Below are 27411 nucleotides of genomic sequence, written 5' to 3'. Positions count from 1 at the left end.
AAGTCCTGCACTTGGCTGCATATGAATGAATATTCGAACATTTTTTTTATTATTTTTGGTTTTTCTCTGTGTTACCCGCATAAAAGTTCATCAGCAAGAATATTGGTGCGAGTAACACACACACACATACACACACATAAAAAAAAAACAGAAAGGAAAAGGAGCAAAAAGGAAAGTCCCCAATGTTTAGTACACTGATTGATGCAAAGGTATATCTCATATTAAATAAGTTATAATAATACTTGTCTCAACTCATTTTATATTTCAAAAAAGCAAACTTTGAATTAAATTTTTTAGAGGTAAGGGGATCAAAAGGACGCTTCAAGATAGTTTTAAACTAAAAGATTAAGATGTTGGCAATAGCGTTCTCATTACATTTATATATCTTGTTCGATAATAGTTTCAGATTATAATAACTTTATTGTTATTATTATTCACCAAGTTTTTTAGGCATCCACGTTGAAACTCGTACGCAAAAGGTTAAAACCAATCTGTCAAGTTTGGCTTTGAATAGTAAAAGCTTATCACAATAATAAATATGTTACAATAAAAAAATGTAAACGAGGACATTGGTATTTAAGGAGAACATATACATACATACATATATATATTTTTTTTTTTGCTCTATTTTCAATTAATCAAATTAAAAGGGTATTACCAATTCAGTATGTCTCCATGAACAATTTTCATCTGCTCCTTTCTTTGTTACTGTTGTTGCAATATTTTTGCAATATTCCGCCAAGCACGTAAGCGCGTTTGTATGTGTGTGTAAGTGTATGCTCACATACATACATATACATATGTGTGTTTGTTTGTTTCTATGTGTATTTGGATTTGAGCATCCTTGGGGTAATAGTTTTCCACGGTTTATAATTCCGCGTATTTCCCAGCTCCTTCTTTGGGGTTCTCTGGTTTTTTCTTCTATTTTTTTGTGCTTTTTTGTTGCTTTTTGTTGATTTTGTTATTGTTGTTGTTGGCCACCACACAGAAATTTATTATTTACAGGAATTTTTTCCGCTGGCTTCTTTTTTTGATGCTCCTTTTCTTTTGGGGTTGCCTGCTGATGATTTGTGTGTTTGTGTGTGTGTGTGTGAGTGTGTGGGTTTGGTGGCCATATAAATATTAAAAATATTGCACAAAATTCCCCCATAACCCGCCCGCTTACCCCCTCTGTGAATGGCCGCAAAGACTATGCGCAAAGTGGGCAATGAAGGGGAACTCAGTTTCTTAAGTGAAAATAAAGATGGCGCTTAATAAATGTTTAAAAAGTGTGGCAAATGGAAAATAATAATTTAGAAAAAAAGAAAACAAAAGGATCTCAGCGTAGGACGACTTTAAGTTACCCTATAACTCGGACAAATGGACACAAAGGACACTTTCACCATAAATGATAATGGAAATCACAGCTTTTTGATTTCTTTGTTGGATTAATGAAGATAGCTGATTATTATCTTCACGAGACTTTTGAAACAAATTACCTTTAAAGTAAGACACAGAACTAAAAATCTTATTATCCTTTAAATGGCTTCAAGTTGAAAAAGAAACACATTTCTTCCCAGTTTGGGAAATAAAATAATGGCCTTTTATTTTCCATTCTGTTGACTTTAATATATCCATTTTTACCAATGCCATTTATAGGTGCAGGGTATAACAAAAAATGCCATGAAATGATAATAACAAAATTGGGCCAGTGGTATTTGTGTGTGGTCCCCGGTCCTATCTCAGGAAACATAAACATTTACATCTGTATGAGTTTGGTTTCTCTTATTCCCATTCCCATTCCCTCCCTTAGTTCCCAACCCACTCTCGTGCTCATTGCCAGCCCAGGCTATGCGGTTCTCTTTCATTCTATATCTGGCGATGTTTTGGTTTCGGTTTCGGTTTCTGTTTCTGTTGCTGTTCTGTTGCTTGCAGTTGCAACTGCGGTAAATGTGTTGCTCTGTTTCTTTTTGCCAGAGCTTTAATATATGGACATAAATATATCCAGGAGTTATATCTGCATTGTGTCCCATGGTTGGATTAGTTTTTTGTACAATGCCAAGGTAAACAATATTTATGAACTTGCCTTCATTTTCCATTATTACAATTAAACGAACACATAAAGAAGATTTTAGAATTACACTTGAGGAAACTATTTAAGAATATTTTAGTAATTATCTTGCCGAACACATTGCACTTGTATTATCTATATCTAACTTGTAAATGGACGTATCTGGATTGCAGCTTTATGTCTTATTTGTGAGTCATAAAACACTTGGCGTGTTTCCCGAATGATTCATTTAGTATATTGGTATATTCCCTGTGTGGTAGAGTTATTGCGTGACTAATTGGATTATGATACTAGGATTTAATACGAAGTTTTAGTATAATAGAGAGTAGGTAAAGTAGAATTGGGCTTAAGTCTGCGGCAAGCCTTAAAAGAGACTAGATCTATGCATGATAACCCACGAAACAGCAAACAATTGTCCCTGTTTGTACACCCCCCAGTGGCTTAAGCCTTATATGTATGTCCTAAGGTAAGCTTACTCCCTCTCATCCTCTTAGTCTTCCATGGCACTAGCCACATCAAAGTTCGTAATGCTGAAAGTAAAGCCAATTTGAATGCGATTTTCCCCCTCGACAAACTTTTCTTGTTGTTTACACTCGTTCAGCTCGACCTCGTATGTCAGTTTTAATGTATTTAATATTTGTTTAAGCCCTGTAGATGTCTGTGCGTGTCTCCCATGTGTCTCTGGGTAAGTGTGCGTATGTATGTGTGCGCAGGACTCGAGCAAATTATGCCCACTTTTTGGCTTTTATGCACAATAAATTCACGAAACAAGCAAATCCAAATTCAAAGCCAAAGGTAAGTTACTGAAATGCCCTAAAGCGCATGAGTTGTGGCCTTTGAAGAGAGAGTGAGAGAAAAATAAAGGAGACGAAAAAAAGGGACGAACAGGAGAGTGAGTCTCCACCACCACATATTCTCCTCATGCATACATTTATGCTTTTAATTTTGCGCATTAAGCGAGAGTTAAGCCTTAAACGCCCCTGAAAAATGGTCAAAGTTCGTACTACCGAATATCCCTGTCTGCGATGCATATAAGGATATAAGGGTTGCATCACAGAAATGCGGTTAAAGTTGAGATTGTGATGTAGCCTAACATCATTATCATCATACCAATATGCATCTCAGTACGTACTTACTGTCATGTTGCATTAAATGATCGTGAAGTTTTACTTGATATACGAAATTTGACCGTTTAGTAAACTTTACCATCCCTTTCTCTGCCATTTCCTCTCCTCCTTTTTGATATGAACGTGACATGAAAATTGCATTTGCACTTTCGTTCTTTGTCTGTAGCTGATTTGGATTCAGTTTTGTTTGTTTTTGTTTCTCCCCCCTCGTTTTATAGCCATATGTTTTTTTTTTTTTTGCTTTGTGTGGGTCTTATGCAGCCCTTGGTTTTTGTCTATTTATGCATTTTACCGCGAAATAGGATTAAACGCTTATGTAAAGGACCCAATCAAAGTTGCCCATTGTACAGTCACACAGATACTCCCGCCTCTGACGCACACCTTGATGACGTCTCTATACAGTCGGAAAGAGTGAGTGAAAAGGGGGTGGTGAAGGAAAGGACAGACATACATATCTGTATGTACATATGCCCAGGTTCCCGTTGGTTTGAATTTAATCCGCTTTTCCTTTTGCCGTACTGCATAAAACTTTAACTTTGTTTCCCCCATTTTCAATTTGGCAACTTAGTTTCAAGTTTTGGAGTCGAACGCAAGTGAAAAAATCATTGCATACTTCAAGGCGTCTTTCAAGGCAAAAACTTCTTGACCATTTTTACGCTTTATAATTTCTGATGTCTTTAATTTGTCTTAGCTAGCGGCCAAAAAGTTTTCTCTCTCCCCCTCCCTCCCATATAAGCTGCGGCAATTTTTATTTTCCGTTTTTATTATGACAAGAACAATAAAAAATCTAAGAATTTGTGGACGAACGGACAGAAAGGCGGACGGACAGGCACAACAACAGCGCAACATGAAGAACAACTTGTTGTACAAATTTTGTGGTCCATTTTACAGGAAGCAAAACACACAACAAAACCTAACGAAAAACCAAAAAGGAAAAGATGAAAAGTTAGTGGGAGAAACAAAAATTTATGTAACGTAAAAATTTTTTGATGATGTCCTTAAATCAAAATTTAAATAATTTTTTTTCAGAATACGAGGCAAAAAACACAAAACCAAACCCGATGCAAAGGAAATTGTGTGGGTGAGTTTTATTTCTCTTTATATTACTTTGGCCTTTTTTTTTGTATTTATTTTACTTTTACCATCTTTTTTTCTCCATTCTATCCCCCCCCTTGAAAATTTATTTCTGGCCCATGATTATTTGGCATTTGCATGGATTGTAAAGGGGAAAAGGGCAATAAAGATATGGGAATAGCGGAGGCGGAACAAATGTGGGTGGAGGTGGGATGCAAAAATCCTCGTTGTCTTAGGCAAAAGTTGCAAAAGGAATGGCAAAAGCAAAACGTAGACCATATATCATATATCAAGGCAGATTGCTTTGGATTTGGCGCTGTGTTTATGATTTTGGTTATTATATTTGTTAATACGAAAATATAATTGCATTATAAAAAGGTCTATGATTTGTTGAAGTTATACTCATCTGGGCTGGGGAACATAAAAGTGAAGCCTATATAACCGCATAATGGTTGGTCATTAGAATCATTTGTCAGCTTTGGATCTTTGAATAGAACATTTTATAAAGTTTAGGAAAAGCTTTCGTTTGGCCAATTTTAGTTTTATGTTGAATTGAATTGAACTTATTTACTAACTACTTTTAAAAAGGATTCATTTCTAAGTGGCCTTTCATTTGGTTCCTTATATCATTTCGATATCTCATTTGCTTTTTGCTAATTTGCATATTTAATATGAAGAAAGTTTTTTCTATCATCATCAATTTCAATTCAATTTCTTCTTTATGCCTTTTTTTATCTTTTGATTTTCGTTTTTTTCTTGGTTTTCTTGTCTTGCTAATTAAAATAAACAAAATGTGCATTTTGCTGTGCTGGTTCCTTGTCCCGCGTTGAAGAAGATAAAAGGATGAAGGAATTAAGAATCCGTTGCATGTCTGATGAGTTGAGATGAGTTTGTTTGTTAACAGCAACAACAACAGCAACTACAACGATAGCAAGAACAGCAACCGAAGCAGCATCAGCATCAGAAGAAGAGCATCATCAGGATGCAAAGGATATAACTTCAAGTGGCTGACAGTGAAAATGCTTTTTTCGCTTTGATTGACGATGCTTCAAGTGATTTTACACGCACGAGCAGCACAGAATGAAAACGAAACAGAAGATGGCAGAACCTGCTGCCAGGAAGGATAATGCGTACACAACGTTTCCCTTTTTTATTTACTTAAAGGAATGGCAATCCTTTGCCTTTGCCTGGTGACTGGTGCCCTGGTGAATGGTTTTTTATTTGTTTTGCGTCTCGCATGCGTGCCGCTAGTCGCGTGTCCGTATTCGTGTCTGTATCTGTGTCTGTGTTTGTGTGTGTGCGGCAATAGTCCTGGCGAAAAGTTAATCCTTTTCCACCCGCTCACAAAATCACAGTCGCCAAATGTTTGCACTTTATCCTGCCACTTGATCAGCAGCTGCCGGCATTTTCAAACTCCCAGTTGACAATCCTTTTACGGCAAATAGTTTACATTTTTAGTCCATTATGAGGGGAGTCGTCCGACTTTATCAGAGATTACCGGGGGACACCGGGACGTATGTACGCACACTTCAATAATTCACCAAACTTTCACTTCATCAAACATAAAGGATTCTTGCGTCCAGCTGAGCCTTGGTTCTAAACCTGAACCTGGTCCCTGGTCCTTGGACCGGATTCGGGCATAAGGCACATTTCAAAATATTATTATGCAAATTTTATGTTTTTTATGATAAACCGCAAAATTTCCGATGCTTTTGGCCAACTTTTCTTGTTGGCCAAAAAGAAAAAATATGCATAAACAAACGATGCTCAAGGATTTTGACTATTGAAGGGCCGTTCACTCGCCCACAAATACACACACAGCTGGGCGCACATTTTTGGCATTTTTATGAGTCATTGAGTCGATTAGACTGCTCTCTAGTGCTGGGTTATATTATGGCTATATATAAACAGATATATATATATGTATATATATATATATATATATATATATATATATATAGTGTATGTGTATAGTAAACTGTTCGTTCTGGCTTTAACGCAAATGAACTCCACTCAGTCCTGCTAAACAACTTGACTCTGTACATGTGTGCGTATACGTGTGTGTGTATTTGTTAGCCTAAAGTACTTGAATTTGCTGGCCATTTGTGTTTGGCATAGTGTTGGGTGTTTGTCTTAATGGTATTTTAGTAGTTGGATCAACAAATGGTAATGAAGAGGAAATGGGGGAATTTGCCTTGGATTTTTAATCAGTTACTTGTGTAGGCCATGTTAAAAGCTAGTTTTCATAATGAAAATTTTATGATTATGGCCAGAATCTATTGGCCAAAATGAAGACTTTTAGAATCAGGCAGAATGATTAAAGGCTTAGTCCTTAAAGCTGTTTCTTAAAGCCCACGAAGTAAGTAGTAGTAAGAAGATAAAATATGATTTCTTTAAGATATTTCATGCTTTGATGAATTCAATGCTGTTGTGAAGAAGTTCAACGATCTATTCTATTTAAATCATTATTTGCTTTAATTTCAAGCATCTTGCAAATTGGTGATGATAAAACACAAAGTGGTTCCCCCAATAATCCGCCCACTTCAATAGGTTTTCCCAATTAATGGGTTCAAACAATGGATAAAATTCTATTCAGTGCAATTTTCCGCACAATTGCATTTGGAATTGATAAGAGATTTCATTCTCTTCTGTTGAATGAATTGGCGAAACACCCTCAGAAATAAAAACTAAGAGATCCATATGCCAAGAACCCACAAAATCATTCACATTGTCACATTGTGAGACACTGTTTTATCCTCGCTCGTTTTTGATAAGCGAATCCCAATTGCAGGCACTTAAAATGCTTAAAATACATATCGATAAATAGAGGAGCGGCGGTGTCAAGCCATAAAGCGTTCAGGCATTAAACCAGCATATGGCATATGGACGATGTCCTGCTAGGGGTCGCAAAAGGATCTCCACGGAGGGAGAGCAGCTAATGCTCGTTTATCGTTTCAAAGAGAAAGAGAGAGAGAGAAAGCGTAATTGTAATTAATTTCCTGTGATTTTCGTTTTTAGTCAGAGAGTGCCAGGAGAGACCCACCCTGGCAACATTATCATCCTCATCATTGTTGTCGTCCATGTACTCCTTGTCGTCGTTTTCGTTGGTTGTGCTAGCTGCCTAGCAACATTTTCCTGGTTGTGTCCCTTTTTAATCGCCAATCGATAAATTTGCGTTAACTGTCAGCGGATTGTTGCTGCTATACTCCTCGGTTTTTTGTGTGCTTCTCCCTTTTAATTTTTTTTCTACCAAGCTCTGAAGTCGAGAATCGGGAGTCCTGCTGCTCATTTAATGCGATTAGATTTAATGGAATGCTTTTGGGATTTTGGCTTTTGCAGCAGGACATCAGCATGTCGTCACTTAGAACTACTTATGCATCCTGTCTTGTCGTTCTTTTGACCCATTCCAATTTGGCTCATAAAAATCGCCTTAGTCTAATTGGCAATGATTGATTCGTAGTAGCTAAACCTCTCTCCGGCTTTCCGCTCTGGTCCTCTCACTCGCTCTTTCTCTCGCTCTGTGTTTGTGTGTGTGCCTCTCTAAAGAACACTAATTTGATTCAAGTCCTTGAACAAAAATATGCTTTTAATATGCAAAAACTTTTAGCCAAATGGCTTTTAACTGTCATTAACCAACTGTTACCCCTAAGCTCAAACCAGAAAATGGCCAATGAAATTTTTATGACCCAACGCCAAATGTTTTTTCCGTATATCCTTCTAAAAACAAAATAGAAACAAAAAAAACACACACCAACCCACCGCCATGTGGCAGCTGCTTGTTAACTATATAGTTGGATTTTCATTTGGGTGGAGGAGACGGAGAGCAGAAGAAGAAGGAGGTGGATTACACACACAACAAATAACACTTAAAAGTTGAAGGCCTCACCTAGCCATCGTGTAGTTATCCTTTGCCTGGCTTGACGCTGTCCTTTTGTTGTGGCTCTAAAATGGTTTTTAATTTTATCAGGCAACAAAGTCTGCACAGTTTACATGCGAAATGATTGTGCTGAAATGCACTGAAAGAAAGTTTTAAGAATGTGAGAAAGGCAAGGATATTCAATGGACAATTCTAAGCAAAGGAAAGAAAACAAATATCCAAATTATTCTTTCTTTATCACAAATAAGAATTTGAAGTATTCAATTTTACAGGATTTTTTGTCAATGTTTGATGTTTACTCCTCTCAGTGTAGAGTCTCTCCCTCTCTCTTTCTCACTCTCTCTAAATAGGTGTACAGGACGTGCTCTAGGAAACTTGACTCGCATTTTGTCATCATGTTTTGGCGTCAGCTGGTCTTCCCATTTCCTTTTTCCTCCAAATCACACTTCTTCTCCCATTGGTAAACTAGCAAACTAATCAACGAGCATTTCGCTGGCATTCATTATCATTCGCCAGTCGTAGTATCCGTTTAGGTGCCTTCCTCTCTATCTAACCCAAACCTTTCTATCCCTAGCCAAAAATCGCAGTCCGGAAATTTTGTGTGTTGCATTGGAATTTTAATTTGGTTTCATTTCGTTTGTTAGCTCAGCTTGGCCCAGCTGTTGCAGTTGCAGACCAAAAGGACCAACAAGTTGACCAAAGATTTAATTGCATTTTGAGTGCCCGGCAATTAATAATTTATATACAACAGTTGAAGAAAAAACCAAACCAGAAATATTGAGGAAAAGTTTAAAAAGTTTTTAATTATTTGCAATTGATTTCGTTTGCAATGCGAACTGAAAGAAGGCGGGTGGTTCTTGTTGTCAAAGTAGAGGGTTGCATTTGCTGACAAACCACAACGAATTGCTAAACACGTGGCTCCCTTTTTCCCTTTTTAACCGGTAATAGCGGCAAATGAAAAATTGTAAATTGAACCATGGTTGGAAGAGGCAATCGTAGCACGTGCAAAAATGCGTTAAAATTGCGCATTGAACATTTTGAACACAAACACAAACGCAATTAAGCGCGGCGTCAATGTAATGAAAGTGTCGGAGAATGGCAGTTGGGGAAGCCCATCCAAGCCGAGACAAGCCAAGCAATTGGACATTGGTAGTCACCCCCAATGGTCTTGTTTTGCGCTTGTCTTGTGCTGCTTAAGCGGAGCTCCGGCAAGTCAACGGAAGCGGAAATAACGCAATGGCTCACAGTGAGAATGGCAAGGACCATGAGACGGTTTGCTGATGGTCAACTCAAGAGACCGTGTGAATAGTGCAAACTCTATGAGGGATGCTCGAAGATGAAGTATAGAAAAAAGTAAATTTCATAATAAATTTGTGTACTCACAATTGTAATACTAGATTCCTGCATGTTCATTTGATATTATGGTCTACAGGGTATAGTAGAATCTATCACCTCCTGTTATTTTGCATTGTCAGTTTACTTCTTGTTTTGTGTTTAGTCAACATTGGCCTATCCAAGGCCATTGAAACTCAACCCGTCATAGCAGAAAAATCATCGTAAGGGGAGGACGTTTATATATTGTGTGGGTGGAAACGATATCAGGCAGACACTGGACTCCAAACGAAATGGTCTGGACTGGCCTGGCCTGGACTGGACTGGACTAGACTGGCGTGGCCAGCGCGGTTTTGTAAAACGTTTAATTGCAATTTGAAAAGCAAGCTTCAAGCATTTTAGGCTGGCTTGGAGGGGGGAGTGGCAAATGCAAGGGTTGCTGCGTTGCGTTGTTCAGGATTTATTGCTTTTGGGTCTATTGCACGTCAGACATTACCCCACCGACCGCCCGACCATTGCTTCCCGGCCTATTGGTGTCTGAGCGTGGCGACTGCAATTGAGGAATTTCATTTTGAAACATTTAATTTCCAACGTGCAAGGCAAATCTAAACGACCGCCACTACCAACCCTTGGGGTTAGGCATGATGCGATGATGATTTGAAGTTGGGAACGGGAAAGTTGGGGTTAGAGTAAACGGAGGCAGTTGCTGATAGCCGGAAACGGATATGGAAAGCTTCACAATTCCTCGCATCTCTGTGTTCCTTTCTCTGTCTCCCTGCGCCCGCTGTTCTTGTTAAACATATGTTTTCATTTGCCATGCAAAAAGTTGTATAATTGACAATACTTTGGGGTTGGTTAGAACAGGTTACCAAAGGTGGTTGTAGGCGGGCTGAGACTTTTCTATTGCAAGGTGTGAGAAGATCTACGATGTGTGTCCGTGACAAATGAGTGTCTGTCATTAAAGACCTTCTTTTGTGGAAAGATTAGAAATTAAGTTTTGAGTTTGGGTTCGGTTTGGTCTACTCCGAGGGGTTTTTGTTAAAATAATGTGATTTTAGTGGTCAGATGAAAAACGTATTAAAGATATATTTCGTTCCCAGTTGAAGCAGTTTCTTAATTGCTTTGCATTTTCCACGAGTTTTTCTCTTCTTTATGATTTTACAAGACATCCTTGACATTTTTCGTCCCGATTCCTTTATAAAAGAAAAGACAATGTCCTTGTGCAAATTTGATTACAAAACGTTACAAGCGTTAATTTCCATTATTCCTTCTGCTGATTGTCATTGTTGTTTTCCCCCATTTTGCCTCATTTTTCTCTTTTTTCTGGTCATTTTTAAACCTGATTACATGTTGCCACAAAAAAAGTATAGAGAAAACAACGGAAAATATCCTTTGCCAGCAGCTTTCATACCTTTTTTTTGTTGTTGTTATTGTATTCTGGAGGCTCCCGCTCTTTTTCAATTTGTCCAACGAAAACGAAAAATTCATTCAACTGTGACAAGATTCCTTTTTTGTATTTTTTGTGTATTTTTAGGGCATTTTTGTCATTTGTCCCTTTATTTTATTTTGGAGGGTTTCTCATTTTTTTGTTTTGCATAATTAATATATGTATATCTTCTCTCCTTTTTTTTTTTTTTTTTGTTGATGAGCATATTTGAAAAGAGAATGGGTAATGCAAATAAATGTTTGGGGTATTATAATAAAATATTGCTCGGTGACTGGGATCTAAATGTTTAACTGGGTAAGGATAAGAGGAAGTCGCGGTGGTATCATTAAAGTAAGAAACAGCAAGTTTTGTTTATCAATAAACTTGATATACATATGTAAAATAAATAGTCTAAATATAACCCAATGCCAGTTATTGTCATAAATATTATATATAGATATAAACCGTAGATATAAACAATTAGATCCTCAGATCTGGAAACTATACAATCTTCAGAGATCATTTTCTATGGCATGCAGCTTGTTCACGAGTTCCTGCAGATTAAATAAAGGCCAAAACGTTTTGGCCCCCGATGACAATGTCACATAAATTGAAATGAGTCGGGCCAAAGAACCAACTCAGCCAAGCAAACTGAAGCCCCTCGTATTTGCTATTGTCCTTGTTGTCATTATAAATGTGCGCTCATTTGCTTTTAAAAATATCCACGACTAAATTAGTCCTTTCGGCTGCAGTGAGCCCATGGCTTCCCCTGGTTAGGGCTCCTCTGTCTGCTCTGTTGGTTGGGTTGACCTTTTGGCCAGCGAGTGGAACCAGTTTGGTGTTTTGATGGACAGGCGTAAAAGGGTTAAGCGAGAGGAATGTTGACAGCTGTTTTTGGGAATTAGTCAACGATGTCAAAAATGACGACAACACATTTCTTAACCATGTTAACATCGGATGGCGGCTAAGGGCAAGCATTTTAACCCCGCTTAAGGTAGACAAGGGGTTGATTAGTCATCGCGGCACTTGGCCCAAAAAAATTGGAATTGAGTACTTCATTAAGGACTGCTGCGACTACTTGTGTAGTCCTGTGATCGTACGTTCTACTCTGTTGCCCAAAAGTGCACAAATTCATTAACGCTTTTATTGCATTTTAATTTGGCATGTCCTTGTCAGTGAGGCATGCACAAACATGCATCCAGGATGCGGTCAGAGTGGGGGTTGGAGCACAAATACCCTTTCCAGCCAAGCCTCACATAATGTTGCATGTTGTCAGCTTGTCAAAGGCAGCAGCCACATCACTAGGCTCTCAATGTCCTGCATTGGGCGTGGAGTGCAGCAAGTCAAACATGACAGACCTGACAAGAGTCCTTGGCAAAGGATCTCCCCAAATACTCACACAACCAACCTAACAACCAGGCAACCCACTCAGGATGCAATGTCATATTGCAATTAGTTTGAAGCAGTGATTTTGAGCCTTGTGGCATGTGTGGTCAGCTAATAAACGGTTTGGAGCAAGGATGATTTTCAGGAGTCAAGCTTAGGGGTCACCAGACACAAACACCGACAAGGATGTGCGCTCATGTTGTCCTTTTTGGGCTTGGCCTCTGACTATTATAATAGCCGTCTGCAGCTTAAAGTAATTAGAACGCCATTTTCGTAGGTCTCCGAACCCCAAAGACAGAGGCCCATAAATTATGAGGCCGCAGCTTAAGCTCTTACTGGCTGCCATTCCAAACACGGAAAACCGGCCAAAAAATATAAAAATATACATAAATGCGCAGCTTTAAATAAACAGGATATAAACGGCAACTTGAATGCATTCTGGAGAAACGGGGGAAGAGCCAGTCAGGAGGTTAACAAAAAGGAAATGGCTGTTCGGGGGACGACCTGTAGGATCCCAGCTGCATTATTACAGCCAAAGAAAATTTATGTGCGTTGTTAATTGAATGCTACCCGCCTGCCCGTTGCATTGACCGAAGAGGTCACGACACCTCGAGTGGGTCGAGAATGCATTTCCCTCGTATCCTTTTTGCACGCTCCATCTTTACCGATGGACAAAGCGAAATGCTTTACTTTGCATAAATCCCAAATTTATTAACGAAAAAAGTACATAATAACAACAAAGAAACGACTTGTTTACACCCTGAAAGAAATCTTTAACTATCTATAGTGCCAATTTTTAGGATTTTTGATGCAAATCACCCAAACAACGAGGCGAATCAAATGTATATCCAAATTTTATAATACAAGCACTTTAAGCCAAATTTACTTTTAAGGCCGCTTCATTTTATTGACATTACCCTTTCGTAATAGGGTAGCATAAATCCATATCGATAAATGCATGGAAATATTCCATTCAAGAAGCCACTGCCATGGCATATGTATAAAGTCCGGTAAGGATTCTTTCCTCTTGGCCATTTTTCATGTGGGCTATAATCAGCAGGATAATGTTAACGGCCGAAAGTGGCCAACGATGAGTGGAGAATCTGGACGGTAAGCGCCAGCAAAAATTCTTAAAAAGATGCAATGATTAAAGAAAATTTTTTCATATAAGAAATTCTTTTTTCGATTATTTCCCCATTCAATGGCATGACTTATCCATTATATCGGCGATTAACCACATTGTGTCTTATATTTTTCTCCATGTGAAACTAAACCAAGCATAGGCTATAAACCAATTTTATAGCTGAACCGAAAAGAAACAAAAATACTAAAAGAGAATCTCCATGAAAACATTCCCCAAATGCCACACTATTTGATAATTAAGTAGACGCGCGACCTCGAAGAGCATAAATCACTTAATTAACTTGACGACACTTTTTCCACACACATACACACAGAGACAACCAGACAGCAGACTGACACTGCAGATGACTGCGGATGAGTCTGTGGTTCTTGGAGAGGCAGTGGCATTTGCATCCTTGAAAGTATTTCAAAAATTTCAGACAATGTTGGCGAGCGATGAGAATGAAAATCAATGCAAAAGACTTTTGTCTCTTGATGCCTTCAAAAAACTATCAAAACTAAAACGAGCGGAACGAGCAACAGGAGATGTCTCTTTCAGAGATCCACTGGGGAGCCATCAATTCATCAAAATGTTGCAGCCTATAAATAGCCAACCGAACTTCAATAAAATGCCAAAAGTTTTCATTCGGCGGCATCGGCCTCAGACCACTTCAAAGAAGAAAAAGCATAGAGAGGCAAAATGAAGACTGACATGGACATGGAGCTCGGAGCTCTAGGAAATTGAAAATGAATAGAGAAGGAAAATCGGTGTGTGATCGGTGTGTGTTCATCAGCCATCTCATCCAACCTCTTGAGAATGTCAACGACTTCCCATCGTCAGAGAGTCAGCGACATCGTTCCATCGTCATGGTTGTATTGCCTCATTACCACGCCTATTTTGTGTTGTACGACCAATGCGGTAGCCAAATGTGCTCATCCATTGCATGTTCCATTCGTCGCCATGTTCCGATACAACTCTTCTACATGAAGGTCTCCCTTACTTTCATGTGGGAGCACCCTGTGAAATACGCCCATTTTTTTACAAGTGATCTCTGCCCTCCCTTTAAGGCATATAGAAGAAAGCCTGCATATTCTCGGCCTGATCCAACACCGCGAAATGTAGGCGTGTCTCCAACAACGACTACTTCCCTCACTGGCAGATAATAAATTACAAAATCTGTTGACAGATTTGAGAAATAAAAAAGAATATATGTATATATCTATTCGTTATAGATGCATGTCATTAAAAATAAATAAACCATGCAAATGATTTATTTACCTAAAGCGAAGGGAATTGTTGTGAATGAATTTCGTGAATTTAATAGAAAATAATTTGTTCCATCTTCTCCGACTTCATGTCACTTTATTCACGTGCAAATTGTCGCCTTCAGACAATGAAAATTTTTACTTGAAATGAAATGAAAATGAAAATTCAACAACTTATAAATATCTCATGTGTCCTCCTGCTCCTCTCCTCCTAGTCTATCCCCATGCATATTTTCCCAATTCCCATTGCCTGCTGATCTGATCCCAGTGCCAGTTTCAAAGTTTTTTGTGTGACAGCAGGCGACGAGTATTCCAGAGCAGAGCACAGCCAGAGTGAGCATGGTCTGCTCCTGACACCTTCTTCAAATATAATAATAATAATGTAAACACCCTCAGCCGATGACGATGCCGATGCCTATGCGCTGAGACTGAGGCAGCAGCTTCGCTTGAAGGCCCAAAAATTTATTCCACACATATAAACAAATATAATTTATACCCTTACCAAGGGTTTTATCAATCAACCAACTCAGTCATCAGCAGGGAAAGGATACTGGTAATACCTTTACTGCTGACAGCTTTAGTAGTTTACTTTTAGATTTTAAGGGTTTGTTAGGGTATCAAACCTTCGAACAGCCAATATTCGAGTCATCCGTTTATTTTTTTCGTCTTAAATATATATGAAAATGCTGTGGGCGTGGAAAATTGAAATTGAGTTTATAAAGTTTTTCCCCATCTCATTCTCTCTCTATCTATGGCTTTGGCTCTTTCTCTTTCATTCGTACTTTTGTAATTTGTCTATCTTTTCTGTTTGAAAAGATGGAAAAGAGGCGTGAGTGGGTGGTGGGCGTGGCTCTGTGTGTGTGTGTGCGAGTGTGTTTGCCCTTGTTGTCGTTGCTTGTTTTGCAGTTGACATTGAGTGCTCCTCGTCAATGATATGCAGGCTGATGATGATAATTGTATGTATGTCGAGGTATTATGAGTGCCTGTTTAACATGATGCTTACGTATATGTTGTGTGTATGTGTGTGTATCTCAGTGTGTGTCTCTGTGTGAGTGGGGGTCGAAAAATTTAATCAAATGCCGGTAGAATTTAATTAGATTTTAATTGTATTTACTAACAAGCAGAGCAAAAATTGAGTACTAACAAGGCATCCCTTATGATTATGAGGTGTCACATATAAAAGCTGTGGAAATCAGCAGCATATTAATAAGATATGAGATTGAAAACAACATTTTGATTGATTTGCTTACCACAGCGAATACAATTTGTCAAAGAAAACAAATTTGAATTTTCATTTACGTGAGACACAAATCATTGAAAATATTTTACGAAATATTTCATAAACATGATGATGGACCCGAAATTCACCTCGAAATTAACTCATCTAATAGTTATACTGCTTCTGATCTTTACCTCAATCTCACAGACTTCTTGAACTTCAATTTCCAATATAAATCACTTGTGATTTATAAAGTTTTTGCATTCCCATCAAATATATGTTCAAGAGTTATAATTTAATAGAAACCATTATTCAATCCCTTTAATAATTGCTACAGATCATTAAGTTTTATGGGATTTCTTAGGTAGTGACACCTTAAAAAGGTATAAGGAAGAAAGAAACAAGCCGAAGAACCCCTTTTTTGTGTATGTATGTATGTGTGTTTGTGTTTCTGAACCTCTTCAAGCCAATTAGAGCTGCTTCGTTTTCATGCATCTCAAATCGGAAGTGATATAAACACGAACAACACATAATCCCCCCCTTACAGACTCCGATCCATTTATGATTCTTTTATCGTTTCGTTTGCTTTTGGCCAGTCATCAAACAAGGTGCAATGAATAACACCTACTGAACAAAGGGAGAAGGGAAATGGTTAGAAATGAAAATTGGGTAATTTAACAGAATGATATAACACACTTCAAAATGACAGTCAGATACATGGCAGAAACGAAATAATAACTGATCCCTAATGATCATAGCCTGGTTAGTTATGAAGTCATTTCTCTCTAATTAGAACAGGAAGTACTACTTCGAGAAAGAGAGAGAGCCAACTAACTGTCTATATGGTTGAGCTAACTAATTTCATTTTAATTGCAATTTTCCAATGACTTGAGCTGGCAGATAGAAACTTATCTTCAATTGCTCACCAAGCATCGATGAGGCCAAACTCTAGACTCACTTCGCTGCAATGTCATTTCGTTGTCAACTTTGTCTTTATAAATATGCAGAAATTAGTGGTGAACAAATCTTGTGCAAGTTTTTGGCATTAACACCTTTCAATCTGAACGAGTGTGGCAACATCAGGCTTAGAGCTGGGCAGGTGGGAGGGAGGCAACCTCCTATCTGCACACGCACAGGAAATGTCATGAGCAACTTCTCTTAGTTACTTTTCCTTTTTTTCTCATTTACTCTCGCGCGTTAGTCGTTTCGTTTTTATTTATACTTCTTTCTTGTTGTTTCTGTTTTTTTTTTTTTTGCACTTTTGAATATGCATAAAAAATTGGTATTAAAACGTCGCATGTAAGACATTAATCAGCTCGCAAAGTGGCAGCAGACAGAAGTCAGCCAGCATACAGAGTTGGTGGCACCTAGGTAAAGTCACTGAGCAGCAGCAAGTTGAATGCTTGCATCATGCGCTTGATTAATCTGCTCTCCCTCCGCTCTCTTTCCTACCCTCTATCCATCACTTTTTGCCCGCAAAATCTGCGCATAAGCAGCTTGACTTTGGGTAGAAGCCAAAGCCCCAAACCAAACGACTGCAGCAGGAGCAGGAGCATAGCCAATGCAGCAACCTCACTTCACTTGCCTCTTGTTGGTCTTCTTGGCTGGCATTTTATTTTTGAGTGCCCACACAGCGCGTCAAGTGAAGAAGACCAAACGAAAATCCGTTTCATTTTGTTGCGTTTTCCGTTTTCTTTAACAAAACAATAAATTCACTTGGCCTGGGAATTAAGTAGAAAATTTTCATTAAAATCATTAGAATGAAACGCTTGGCCTATGAGAACAGACAGGCAGCCAACCAGCTGACAGAAAAAGACAGAGAGACAGACAAACAGACAGAAAGCCAGACGTAGACATAGACAGATCCATGCCCCATAATAATTTTGCATGCATTTTTGAGGGAAAATGAGAAAATAATGTGCCTGTTGATTGTTTTTAGCATCTGTAGCATTGAGTGATGAGACAACAATCGCACACATGGCTCCCCATTCGGCTCCCCTCGCCTCTTGATTTCTTCCGCCTGATGGCACAAGTGGCTAACAGAAATATACATTCAAATGGAACGATTTGTTCTTTATTTTCAAGCTGTCGTAATCTTAATTTTCTGATGTTTTTCCTTATTTCAACATTGGGCAAATAAAAAAGCTGAATATATGGAACCCTTGAGATCATTTGATTTCATTAAGAGTATTTCTCTACCTTGAATCATGTAAAATTGATTAGAATTGAAAGGCTAAAACTATTTTGGTCAGCAGTTTTAGGTCAAGTAAAATTATTGTAAACTGAAAAATCAAATCAAACTGTCGTAAATTCTAGGACTTTGACTTACAATTTACTTCATGAATTGGTTGAATTGTACTATCACATAAACACTTTATCTAAATCAAATTTATGCAAATTTTAGTAAAACTAGTACTTCATTTTCCTTAAAGTACCAAGGCATTTGCTTCATTCAAAAATCTTTGGTCTAATCTACCCACTAAAATCTACAAAAAAAAAAAACAAAAACCTTTTAACACTGCAGACAATTTGTTCGCTTGTTTACCTAAAATATATACAAATTCCATATAGGGTTACATATATATGTATAGTAAAGTAGATATTCCCGATGCCCTCCTTTGTAACCATTGCAACCAATTCAAGTGCCAGACAATTCTCCTACTCGGCAACTAAATGCACCGCATAATTCACAATGAGTGATTCTTAAATTGTCCATTAAGATAATTTTTATGCTAGAGCGAGCAACGGCATCGTGGCCAGAAGGAGAGGAGACGAGATGTTGGGGTGGCAATGGGATGGGGTCCCTAGGCAAACACAGTTGCTGCCTTCTCCATATCCACACACACAACGTTTATCAATTAGGGCGGCGGCAGAGTCTCTAGTTGCATTTTAGGATAAGTTCTCCGTTTTGCTTTATCTCTCTCTCTCTCTCTGCCTTTCTTCATTTGTTTGCTGGGTCTGTCTCTATCGTTCTCTTTCGCTTGTGCTAATTATCGGCAAAATGCCTATACATATGGCGTAAGCGAAATGCGGGCTCCAAATTTAGCCAATGTCTAGCAAATGCATTTCGTAGTCGACTCTGTGGGGATGCGTACACGATCCCAAGACTGCGTCATGCTCGACAATTTTTCACGCTTTTCTTGCAGCTCTTTTTTGTCCCCTTCAACCGCCCTCCTCTCTCCTCTTATTCCATTATTCGCTCCGACCCTAACCACTAGACAAAGCGTTGTGTCTGCCCCAACTTTTGTATTCTGGCCGGCCTATGATTGATGTGCAGTTGATGACTATATAACTTTGTATGATTTTTCGAATAGCTGTCCGGGCTAAGGAGCCAAAGCGGGAGTTTGTGTTGGAGGGAGCTTCTCTTCCTCTTGTAGGTGGATGCTGCTTTAATTAGTTCGTTGTGAGTTTGGGTTCTTTCAGAGTGAGTTTAGTTCATTTACTCATTTGCCTGGCGTTAAAAATGTTGAATAATTAAAATTTCTTGGAATTGTCGTCAGCATAAGCAAAGAAAAACGAATTTTACTCTCTGTTGTGGTCGCGTGTCTGTTGCTTTGATTTTTCATTTTGCTTCTTTTTCAATGGAAATTCAATTTGTGTATGCCGACATCGCCCATGCCGTCTTTGCCGCTTTTTCTTGGCTACAAAATTAGTGATTGTGACTAATTATGCTGTTGCTGTTGTTGCCAAATCTTTAAATTGGCTTTCAAAATTTTTCAAGAAAAACAATAAATATAGAATAGGAAGAGCAACAACAACAAAAAGAAGAGATAAAAGTTAGTGTTTGAGACTTAAAGCGGTTCAAAAGGCTTCCGGTTGAAGTTTGTCAGTATTTTTTTTTTTTTTTCTCAAACGGGTCACGTTCATCGTGTCATTGAGCTGAGCGACTGCCAACCAAATTGGCTAAAAGTAAAGCATCCGTTGCATTATCTTCATCAGGGCCTGTTGTCGCCCTATCCTCCCCTACCATCCATTCACCAGACACCTAACTTCCAGCAATGCACTTCCTTTAGACAGATAGAGAGAAAGAAGAACAAGGCTCTTACAATTACGTTGAGAATTGCAAACTGCAGAATTGGTCGGTTGAAAAGGTTTTCCTTCTTCGATATTTCTCATCTTTTTTTTTTTGTATTTTATTATTGAATTTGTGGAGTGGCAACTGTCCTGGACGGTGGCAACTGTCGGCCCAGCACGTGCCCAGACTGCCAAAAGCGAAATGCTGAATCGTTCAGGTCCAACAATGTAGTAGCGCCACAACATTCTGTCTTAGTTCGTCGTCTTACTTTTGTCTTTTTTGCTTTTGGCCTTCCTCTTTTTGGACAAAGCTGAAGCATTATGATTGATAAGTTCGTTTTGTGAATTTTTCATAAATTAGGAAGAGAGATGAAGCGCCAGATGTGCCGTCATATCATCGAGTGCCCAATCGTGCGCCATTTGTCTATTTTAATTAAAGGAAAGCGCCAAATTCCATTCCCATTCCCTTATACACCCACAGCCCCCCGTTTTCCGCCTTTCCCAACTCGACTGTTGCTTCCTTTGTGTTTTTGGCATCACGCACGTCTCGCTTCCTCTTACTGTTAATCAGTTTAGTTAGTAGGAGTAGGAGGTAGGCGGCAAACAAAGAAAGGAGTAGCTGGTGGGGGGTAATTTTAATAAAAGCTTAAACATAAATCAAATCAGTTTACTGACCAGCAGCTGTCCCTGACTTGCGACCCAACAAGAACCAACAAAATTGACCAGGAGCAGAGGGGTGTTTGGTGGGTGGTAAAGACAAAGAGATGATTGGCAATCCATTTGGAGGCACTTAATTATCCTTTGAAGGGTTGGAGATGTCCTGACAGATGCTGCATATTCCATCAAATCAAATTTTATAATTAATCTAGGCAAATCAACTAGCTCTCTCAACTATTTTCACTCAACATGGAGGAATATGATATTGAAATATTTTAAAGTTTTTACTTTACACAACAAGTCTGCATAATAAAAAGGCTTTGGTGGAAGCTCTATCTCTATTTAGATGGTCTCTTGTTAGAAGAAGAAATATAAAAGATTTTAGGACCCACAAACCTATTAAATCATATTTTATTCCCGACAAATATAATCAATATGCATTCCAAATAGAAAGCAACACCAGTCTCATATATTTGCCATGGCATCTGCAAGTCCTCCTAGCATTGCAGTTGCCTTTTAAGAATATGCCGACTTCTCACTTTATTTTCACATTTGCAAATAATTAAGTGACTTGCTGTGGCAATTTAAATCGCGTGCTGTCCAAATGCATTAAGTCACATCAGAGGCAGAGATGGCGACATCATGATCATCATGAAACATGATAATAATCATCTGGGCTCCTCTGGATACCTCCCCCCATTATCAGCGACGTAATCTGAATCTGAAATCAAGTCACTACAGCGACTACAATAACAGTTGACAACTGTCGACGGTCTGCAAGGCATTTAAACGCTTGTCAAAAATAATATAAACTGCTGTCAAAGTGACTCGTCTTGGCTGGTCTTGGCTAGAGGGACTTTATTCTTTTGCCATGCCTTCTCTTTCAAGTGCAGTCAAATGTGAGGGTCGTCACAGGAGTTTGAAGTTGGGTGCCCGGGTTCCGAGAGTCGGCAGTTGGCAATTAATGCGAATTTCGACATCATAATTAAAGCGCATGTCGGCAATGATGACGACGACGACGACATTGGGTCTGGTCTGGGGATCTGGTTCTTGTCTTTTGCCCATTATTACACACACGCTTAATGAGTGTACATAAATGGAAGTAAATGTCAAAGTAGTAGTAGGGCCAGAAACCAGCAGAAACATATCCACTACTCTACTATGTATATTGTATCCGGGAGTATCCCCCATTGCATTGCAATGCCTTTTGGTTAAAATTTGCATATTTTCACATGTCATTTTTATTTTATTTTGGCTTTTTGGCATTTCTTTTCCATCTCTTTGTGAGAAGGCAATTGCATCAGACGACGGGATGCGGGATGTGGCTGAAAAGAGGGCGGCATGTAAGGGGGACTCTGCTCGCATAATTAGCCACAGACTTTTGCCGCTTGACAAACTCTTTGAAGCTACAAGCCAACCACAAACACGTGCAACATCATCGTTTTCTCTTCCCGTTTCATTTGTTTGCTTATTTATTGTTGAATGTCTTAATTTATGACTGAGGTCCGACTATATGCACTTTTGTATGCATTTGCCTTTAGCAAGATTCAGACACAGTCACAGACACAGACATCTATTCATTCATTCAGTCGTTCATTTGTTGAATGATTCACTCTGTGATTCATGATCTCAAAATCTCTTTGATTGCTGCTTATCTGTTCAGCATATTGCCATGTCCTAAATTTATGACTCGCCAAAAACTTTTCCCCCTTTCTCTCTCTTACACTCGCCCGCTTAAGTTGCAAGTGCCAAGCATCAAATAATTGTAATCGTAATCTCTTTCAAATTGCATTTAACTTTTACTTATCCGAAAAACGAATAAGAAAACAGACTTGCTTTTCGCCTAGAGTAGCTGCACTAGCTGCAGCCTCTTGACTCTAAACTCCGGCTGATGGTTGATGGCTGATTGCTGATGCTGATGATGAGCACGTCTTAATGCACTTTTGGAGCAGAGCCATGAAACCGAAAAGTGCTTGGCAAACTGAACATAAAAGTAAACTTTTCGTTTTTACGTAAATGTTAATTAAGTATGTATAAGTAGTAGTCGGAAGAGATTAAAAGTAAGCACAGATATTGTTAGCCTCAAGGGTTAATTCAACATTTATGTGGTCAAAAGTAAAATAAATGGTTCTAAACGATGGTCAGTGAATGTGATTCAAGGAACTTGATTCTAAAGTTTTGCATTAAAGAAGTGTTTAGTTGGTACAGGTACTTGGAAACTTCTTTATTTTATGTTGATTAAAGACTATACTCGACAAGTAGATGTAACTTTCTTCCGGGAACCGTTGTACTGTCTTTTCTGTAGCTTCAAATAAAATAGATACTATATGTTTAATTTTAAATCATCTTTAGTATACGAGTGACTTTTAAGAAAATTCTGTCTGTGAAAAAGGATCGTCTCTGACTTGATGAACCTTTGAGAGACTGTTCTAGTCCTTTCCAATACTGACACTACAAGCCATATAATTTGCATACCTTTTGGTACTTCAAGTGAGAACGTTTCACTGGTTAGTTTGTTTTTTAGCCATCCGTTGATAAATTGTTGACTTTGAAATTAATTACTCAGTTCTTTTGTTTTTCTTGGTAACGGAAGTTCTTTTAGCAGTTGACCACTGCCAGGGGGCGTAGTGGGTTGGCTGACTATGAGTGTGTGTGTGTGTGTGTGCGTTCAGCCTTTGTAGCATAAATCAAGTTTGCAGCGCCCCTTTTTCAACACTTTTGTTCTCTCGCTTTATTGCCTCCATCCCACCTATGAATGCCTTCTGATCGTGGCAATAAAATTGCATTTAATTACACGAATGGTGCTGTTGCTGCTTCTGCGGCCAAGTGGATAAAAAGAGGCGCATTTTGAAGGGCGAAGAGAAGGTCGGTTAGCCATTTGGAAATTGCCTCTCTGGTCGTGCCGGTTGGTCGTTGCTTTTGCCCTGATAGCTCTTGGCCCTGTCCTGTTCTGGCCTGGCCTGGCCTGGCCTGCCCTTCATTGTTGTGCGCATTTTTTGAGCTCATTAAATCGGACTGCAATTTTTGCTATGCATTGCGTGTTGTTGTTGTTGTTATTGTTGTTGTGGCAGTTGCTGCTGTTCCTCTTGTCTGCAATCAATTTCCAGTTTCCAAGCAGCAAAAGATGCAAAAATGCAAAAATGGAATTATATTTGTGGGGCCCTGGCACATCATTAAAATGCATCGAGTTGCCTATAATGAGACGAACACCTCTCCTTTCTCACTCTGTCTCTCTCTCTCTTTCTCTCGTTAAACCCTTTTGCAAGCCCCCTTCATTTGCGTGTGTGTTTGTGTGGAATTTCAAAAATTCTGCAACACTTTGCAACACTGGGAGTAAATGCCAAGGGAATGTAGGAAAACAAACAAAAGAAGAGTTATGGTTTCGGTATGAACTTTACGATGTTGGTAAGGTAACGTGGGTCCATGATAATGAAAAAGCGTTGCCAGACCTGGACCATAGAAATTAGCATTAACAGGATGTGGGTGTGGCAAAACAAGTACAACAAAAGCGCAAAAAAAAAACAATAAAAACATCAAATAACACCACACAAAGGATTGAAGAGGGGAAAGGGGTGAAATGAAATAAAGGCAAACATGACGAACAGATGGGAAACTAGTCTATAAAAATGGTCTAAGTCAGTGCACTAAAAATAACCTAGCAATAATTTAAATATTTAATTTTCTAAAATTTTTGAGCAAAATTAAAACAGAAATTTCTAAACATTAAGTGTAGAAACATGTCTGCAGTTTAGAGAAAATATCTTTGGTTTACTCCAAATTGATCGAAATTAAATTAATTTCCCTACCATTTTTAACATCCAATAAAATTTTGAAAATTTTTTATGCCTAACCTTTGACTTTCCTTGCCTGACTACTTAAATTTCACATTTTCACAATTTTCAATTATATAGAGAGTGTTGATTTGACTTTGGCATGCAAGATTTTGTTGAGGTTTTTCTCTGTTTCTTTTGCAGGTGAATGATTTCTGTAAATTCTTTGGCAAGACAACTGAATGGCCAAGTCTTTTCAGACTGGCCAAGACGTGGCCAAGATGGCGTGTGGCAAAGTCGTAAAAGAAACTTACTGCCTACTTATAAAGGAAATAACAATAGAAATGGCTGAAACTGCAAAAGGGGAAAAGCGGGCAGAGATGTAGAGGGTTGGGGTCCATTGTTTAAGAATGCGCTAAATGAATGCAATAAACCAACAAGAACATAAAGTTAATAGGAATGGGAAAAATAAGGGGCTGTTACGCTTCGCTGACTATTAACCCTTTCCTATCTTCTCTCTTGCTCATTCTCTGTTTCGTTGGCTCTGCATTTGTCTCTTTTCTTTGGGAACTGGCAGCCATGATCGGCCGACAAATGGCCACAATCAAGCTTATAGCAGCAAGTTGGACTTGAAAGTTGATTTTGTTGTTGTTTTTATTCGCCTTGTCTCTGTTTTTGACAGCGAAGCGGGAGCAATCATCGCACTGTCGACAGGTGGAAAAACTTCATGGCCAATGAGTTGAATGTAGTTCGGGCATGAGCCCGAAGCCATGCCTTTCCTTGCCCCCTTTTTGCTAAATGTTGGTTGGCTAAATTCAACAAAAGCTGCAACAACAGCAACACACACAGACACACTCACACAGATGTGTAATTTGCTGCATTAAAGATTCACACTGTTGTTGCAACTTTTTTGGTTGGCTGAATATGTTGGTTCACCCATTCTTTTTTCGTATGCACATTCGCATTCGCATTGCTGCATTTACTGTTTAATTTGCCATGCATTTTGGCTGCTCCTTGTTGTTTCGGGACTTGTTGTCGCCTGCCACATGCAGCCGGCAACAAAATGGCGCTGGTGTCCTGCCTCACTTCTCTGAGTATCTGTTCCTTGCACCTGGTTGTCATCGCCTGTCAGCCAGCAATCACAATGCATGGCTCCCTTTCTCTTTTTTTGATTCAGAGGGGGCGTGTCAGTGTGCTACAAAAGGGTTAAGAATATGTACTCTTAATTTGGCCAAATTTTAAAGTAATTTATGCAACTTTTGTTTAAAAAAGGAATGGCGCATGGCAAAAGTGGTGTTGTTCCAGGTTTAAAGATAATGTTCTTGGGTCCTTCTTCGACAAACAGTTTCTTGTCCTTTTAATAAGATGGCGCTGGAGTAAGGTTATAGCATGGTTACTTCATCTTCCATTTCAAAATTTTCATCTAAGTATAACTGAATAACCTTCCCCCATTCTTTTTAACAGAGTTTCACGAATCGGTCCCAATTTTCAAGCAATTTAAACCAAAAAAAAAAAAAAAAAACACCCAGTCACGGTGGCATCATCAACGTCATCATCATGCAAATGGTTTGCCACGCATATTTAATGAAAACTTTTACACACTCTCCAAGATAAAAAAAAAAAGGGGAAAGAAAAAAATGCGGCAAACACTTTTCACGATCAGTGGTCCGCATAAAAAAAAGCGTCGCCGGAAAGTCCTGGACCATCGTCCGTGTCCTGTTCTTGCCCAGCGTTTTCCTCACACTCCTTTGCCCTCGCTGGCTCTTTCTGTTTCTGTGAATGCATTACGCTAATTAATTCTTGATATATGGGGCAGAGGAGAAGCTGTGGCCAAAACGAGGCCACAAAACGTGCAACTGGCCATAAAAAGAAGTTGAAGCAGTAATAAAAAAAGAGAAGTAGCAAAAAATAGTAGCAACTACATTTGTTCCAATTATTTTTTCTTGTGTGTTTTCTGTCTGCCATGTAGTTGGTCCTGTAAATTCATATGGGCAATTAAAATTTAGCAGGCTTTAAGGCCCACAAGCTTCTTTCATTCCAGAGCTCCTTGTGACAGATGCCGTTGCGGTTAGACTTTAATGACAAACACACACGAACCGAAAGCGGGAGAAGAAATTGAAGGGACATAACAAAGGGAAAGGCCAAAGAAGGAACGGAAGGAAGCGAAAGTGAACAGTTGCCAGGTTCTTTGGTAGGGTTGCAAGCTTCTTGCAGTTTTTTGTGTTGGTTTTTTTCCGTCTGCCACATGTGTCCTTAAACGCCAACGCATCTCTCTGACAGGAAACCCTACGCAGCAACCGCCAAAATGCGGCAGCAGAGACAACAAGGACGAGTATGAAGAAGCTTCCGTTTAAACAATCCCTTAACCAACTGCAAGTGCTTCATCTCTTTCTCCGATGCCACACTCGGAAAGAACTTTTTCCCACATTCTCGTATGTGAGAACATGCAACATTCTCTAGTCTTTGGCCTGGGCGTGGCAGCGAAAGTGCGCGGAAGTAATAAAACATGCGATGGAGGCGGATTGTGGAGGTAAAGGAGCAAAGCTTGTTGCACTCGCTGTTGCAATTGTCTGGAAAGTGTTGAAGGTGCCGCTGCTAACACAGAAAAGAGAAAAAAAAAAAAAAAAAACAGAATACTAGGCGACATCTGCAGCATAGAGATCCTTCCCAAGGAGCACATTACGATGCGAGGATGCGGCATTTGTGTTTAAGTGCCGCAATATTTGTAAAGCGCCAAGGACGAAAAAATATATTTTCCCATGTAATTTATGTGTGCGGTTAGAAACACATGGAGAACATAAAGGGAAAAACGTCTAACCAAACCTAAGTTTATTTTTTAAAGTGACAAAATCTTGAAATTAAAGCCCATTTCACTAAATGTAGTCATATCCAAGAATCGATTTATAACTTTAATAGCTTATATCTCATTATAATTACCTTGGACATGAAAATTAGCAAGTCGACTCGCCCATCCGTCGGAGCCCTTGGGCCATCTCTTTAAAGTCTGGCCAATAATTGGTTAATGACCAAATGCATCAGGTGCTATCATGATTTAGGTTTTTGCCAAAAAAAAAAAAAAAAAAAAAAGGGT

The 27411-nt window shown here is 38.9% G+C and overlaps 2 protein-coding genes across 2 annotated transcripts in view; one reads left to right on the top strand and one right to left on the bottom strand.

Annotated features, from left to right (window-relative positions):
• Positions 1–27411, bottom strand: part of LOC137583925 (uncharacterized) — a 186957-nt gene that overhangs the window by 59225 nt on the left and 100321 nt on the right. The gene's annotated exons all lie outside the window — the stretch shown is intronic.
• The window catches only part of pxb, a 178584-nt gene that overhangs the window by 98121 nt on the left and 53052 nt on the right, over positions 1–27411 (top strand). The window contains exon 2 of the mRNA XM_068300862.1: positions 4207–4258. The gene's annotated coding sequence lies outside the window, so the exon portion shown is untranslated. The remainder of the gene's footprint in view (positions 1–4206; positions 4259–27411) is intronic.

Source organism: Drosophila tropicalis, unplaced genomic scaffold, assembly GCF_018151085.1.
Source record: "Drosophila tropicalis isolate 14030-0801.00 unplaced genomic scaffold, ASM1815108v1 contig_878, whole genome shotgun sequence".
Taxonomy (NCBI): Eukaryota; Metazoa; Arthropoda; class Insecta; order Diptera; family Drosophilidae; genus Drosophila; species Drosophila tropicalis.
Note: the sequence above shows the minus strand (reverse complement) of the source record. Positions and strands in the feature narration are given on the sequence as shown.